Source organism: Arachis duranensis, chromosome 9 (genome assembly GCF_000817695.3).
Source record: "Arachis duranensis cultivar V14167 chromosome 9, aradu.V14167.gnm2.J7QH, whole genome shotgun sequence".
Lineage (NCBI taxonomy): Eukaryota > Viridiplantae > Streptophyta > Magnoliopsida > Fabales > Fabaceae > Arachis > Arachis duranensis.
This window is the reverse complement of record NC_029780.3, coordinates 50,195,088-50,199,767: the sequence shown is the minus strand read 5'-3', so window position 1 is coordinate 50,199,767 and position 4,680 is coordinate 50,195,088. Positions and strand designations below refer to the sequence as shown.

General features: G+C 37.4%; 1 non-coding gene across 1 annotated transcript; it reads right to left on the bottom strand.

Moving 5' to 3' along the window:
- Positions 1-1,493: 1,493 nt before the first annotated feature.
- LOC127742327 (small nucleolar RNA R71) lies at positions 1,494-1,600 on the bottom strand. The gene has a single exon (XR_008003515.1). It is a non-coding gene; the product is annotated as a small nucleolar RNA R71 (small nucleolar RNA).
- Positions 1,601-4,680: the final 3,080 nt, after the last annotated feature.

Here is a 4,680-nt window from a genome sequence, read left to right as displayed (position 1 = left end):
CTAAAAAGGTCTAAGGAATTAGGGTTTAGTCACATATAGTTTGCCACGAATTAATTCTTGCATGATTAAAATAGTTAGTAAGAAAAATCAATCCAGAAAATAGATATTTCTGAAGCCTTAACTGTTTCTCCATATATTATTCCCAACTTATTTACTGCTTATCTTCTGATATTCTGAGTTTCCTGTTTAATGCTTTTTTGAACTCTTAAACACCATTTTCTTTTTGTCTAACTAAGTAAATCACTTAACCATTGTTGCTTAGTCCATCAATCCTCGTGGGATCGACCCTCATTCACTTAAAGTACTACTTGGTACGACCCGGGGCACTTGCCGGTTAGTTTGTGATTGTAAATTCCGCACCAAGCTTTTGGCGCCGTTGCCAGGGATTGACTGTGATCAATAACTATTCGTTATTTGATTGCTTAGATTAGATAATTTTTCTTTTAATTAGTTTTATTTTAGTATTATTAATTTTTATTTTTCAATTTTTTTCCTTTATTTTTTTCTTCTTTTTGTTCATCAAGCCCTGTCTTCGTTTCATTTTTTTATTTATTTAACTTCAATCGTGATTGTTCCACGTTCTTTCATTTCTCTTTTTTTTATTTTAGTTCATTTTTGTTTTTTCCTTCTTTATTTTCTTTTATTATTTTTATTTTTCTTATGTTATTAGTCTCGTTTAAATTTTAGGCTTTAAACTTTCGAAATTTCGCTCAACTATTTCTTTATAATTTCTGAAATTAAGTTTGGTATTCCCTAGTTTGTCTTATTTTAATTTTTCTTATTTAATTTTCCTAATAATTTCGAAAAATTTTAATCTTAATTTTAATAGTAATTTTTGAATTTTAGTGTTTGTTTTATTCAATATTTTTATCTCTTTACATAGGTTACCTCACTTAGAATTCTCTACACTCTGACGTAGAGAGTTCCACCTCCTCTTGTCTTCTGTCTGTTATGCATAGGAACAGAGACAAGGAACCTCTCTTAGACTTTGATCCTGAACCTTAAAGGACTTTCAGGAGGCGTTTGCGACAAGCAAGACTTTACAAGGTTGCAGAATCCACTATGGATCCTAATAATGCTGCTAATGCCAATATGGCAAATCCGAACGGGAATGAGCAACAAACGAGAGTGCTTGGCTCTTACTCTGCTCCTACTGCAGATCGTTACAGAAAAAGCATTGTGGTGCCTTCTATAGTTGTGAACAACTTTGAGTTGATGCCACAATTGGTCACCCTGGTGCAACAAAACTGTCAGTATCATGGTCTTCCCTAAGAAGCCCCAAATCAATTTATTTCTAATTTTTTGCAGATTTGTGATACTGTGAAGACAAATAGAGTGAATCCTGAGGTGTACAAACTCATGCTCTTCCCGTTTGCTCTGAGGGATGGAGCAAAGCTATGGCTAGATTCCCAACACAAAGAGAGTTTGGAAATACTTGGGACAAGGTTGTTACTGAGTTTCTTACTAAAATTTTCCCACCAAAGAAGCTAACTAAGCTTAGGGTGGAGGTTTAGACCTTTAGACAGAAGGATGGTGAAAGTCTTTATGAAGCTTGGGAGAGATACAAGCTACTGACTAGGCAATGCCCTCCGGACATGTTCTCCAAATGGACCCAACTAGATATCTTTTATGAAGGTTTGGGTGAAATGTCCAAGATGTGCTTCGATAATTCTGCAGGTGGTTCATTGCACAAGAAGAAGACACCGGAGGAGACTATTGAGCTTATTGAATTGGTTGCAAGCAACCAATATTTATACTCATCTAACAGGAATCCTGTGAACTTTGAGGCTCCTCAGAATAAGGGTGTTATGGAAGTAGAAGCTCCTAATGCTATTCTTGCTCAGAACAAGCTTATGTCTCAGCAAATAAATCTACTTACTCAACAGATGGGTGGCATACAAGTCTCATCTTTCAACACCCAAAATCCACCTCAAGAGGTCTCTTATGACATGACAGGTAATTTTGTACAAAATGATAATTATGATTATGCTTAATCCTCTTCTGAATAGGTCAATTACATGGGGAGTGGTCCTAGAAATCCCAATGATGATCCATATTCTAAGACATACAATCAGGGGTAGAGAAATCACCCAAATTTTGGATGGAGGGACCAACCTCAGAGACCTCAGAATTTCAATAATAATTCTCAGGGCGGCTTCCAACAGAATGATGCCAGGGCATGTTGGCCAGTTTTACTGACCTTTTCTTTACTATTTTAGGGTAGTTTCATACATTTTCTTAGTAAATAGGCAAGTTTTTGATGAAAATACACTTACACTTTGATTCAAGCAATTATTGTGAACTTTACATGATTTCATGAAGATTAGACAGAAATTGTATGATAAAATTGATGATGCATAATCTCATGACTTGGAACAGAGCTTTGATGCACCTTAATTGCTTGATTTTAGGACAAAGGAAGTAAGAAGAAACCACGTTAGTAGCCACGTTAATCTAATTAACGTGACCACTAATGTGGAATGGGACAAGCTTGTAGCGTTAATGGAAAAAGTGATCGCCAATAACGCCTTCGAAGCCATCATAGCCCACATTAGTTCCCATGTTAACTACATTAATGTGGTATTTAACGTAGATGAGGAAAAGGAGCTCCAACGTTAGTGGTAAAAGTGGTTGCCACTAATGTTCCACAAAGGCACAATGAAGCCACGTTAAGAGTCACGTTAATCCAATTAACGTGAACTCTAACGTGGGATGAAGAACCAATCACCAACGTTAGTGACACTCACCTTTGTCACTAACGTTGGACCAACCCAAGAGTGCCCACGTTAGTGGTCACGTTAAGACCACTAACGTGAGAGATAACGTGGAGCTAAGCATGATAAGCCAACGTTAGTGACACTCACCTTTGTCACTAAAGTTGGAGATGGCAATCACTACTACGTTAGTAGCCACGTTAATCTAATTAACGTGAGCTCTAACGTGGGAGGGAGGGGTGTTTGGAGCGTTAGTGACAAAGGTAAGTGTCACTAACGCTCTCGAAACTTAGGCAGTTATACTAACGTGAACTCTAACGTAGGGAAGGGGGCACAAGGCAACGTTATTGGAAAAGGTGATTCCTAATAACGTTTGCGAAGGACCAAGAGGCAACGTTAGTGGTCACGTCAGTGCCACTAACGTTAAAGATAACATTGATCATTTTGGGATGGAACGTTAGTGGAAAAGGTGATTGTCACTAATGTTCTCGAACCTACATCCTCACTTAACGTTAACACCACTAACGTCCTAACTAAAGCCCATGCCTAACTCACACTTTTTCTGCAAACAAAGCTGAGCCCACTGAAGATTGTAACTGCCTCAACTCAAGATCAAAGGCCCATATCCAAGACATGAAGAACTCATTAGAATATCAAGAAGAGTAGTATATATAGGAGTAGTTTTGAAATATTAGAGAGCTTTTGCACTTTTGGGGAACTACACTTTGTATATTTACTTTCTGTATGTATTATGTTCTACCCTTTTTCATTTCCATTTCCAGAGATATGAACAACTAAACCCCTTTCATTAGGTTAGGGAGCTCTATTGTAGTTTGATGGATTAATTACAGTTTTCATTCTTCTTCGTCTTTCTTTTCTCTTGATTTACTAGAAGGCTTTCGATCTTAATCTAACTGGTTAGTTGTCTTGGAAAAGAAACTCTTCATAATTGGATCTCCTCTGAGCCTTCGAAAAGGGATGAGGAGATCATGCTAGAAATACTTTCTCATGTTGGACCAAATTGGGGGTTTGGGCGGATATAGTGACATGTAATCCTGCCAACACTTTAATTTGGAAATACATGTGGTATAATCAGTGACCACACTTCATCTCTTCCCATGAGTAATTAAATCAAGGAATTGGGCACTTGTTCAAGCTTAGAGAGATTGGATTGCCAAGGAATTGGGATCCAATCACTTAAGATTGCTAACGAGATCAATAAATGCATTGATTGAGGAAGAGATGAGAATGAACTTGATCCGGAGAATGCATTATCTCCTAAGCCCAATGAATCCCCATCTTTGATCTTACCCATTCTCTTTACTTTCTACCATTTATTTCCATGTTCGTCTTCCCAAATCCCCATTTAAGATTCTGCACTTTATTTTCTGCAATTTACTTTCCCGTCATTTAATTTCCTGTAAATCTCAACTACATTCTGTTTAGCTCAACTAGCACACTCTTCTAACTAAAGTTGCTTGACCAATCAATCCCTGTGGGATTCGACCTCACTCTATTGTGAGTTTTTACTTGACGACAATTCGGTATACTTGCCGAAGGGAAATTTGTTGAGATGCAAGTTTTTGTGCATCATGTTTATGGCGCCGTTGCCGGGGATTGATTTTGTATCGACAATGATTAAGTTGGAAGTTCACTAGATTGAGCATTTTCTTTTTATTGTTTAATTTACCTAGTCATTTACTCTTAGTTTCAATTAATCTTCTTCCTCATCCCCTCTCCCCTCGTTGTTTTCTTTTTCTTTGGAATTACTTACAATTCTGCTCACTAACCCACTAACTGTTTGATAATTTGCACCACTCACACTAACAATCACTCTAACAAGAATAATCACTTCGTTTGTTTTCTTGCTGTGTGCTTTGTTAGTTGTATGATAGGGAGACGAAGCGGAGCTTCAACTTTCTTTGATTCCGAACCTGAGAGGACCCTCTGTAGATTGAGGAGGGAA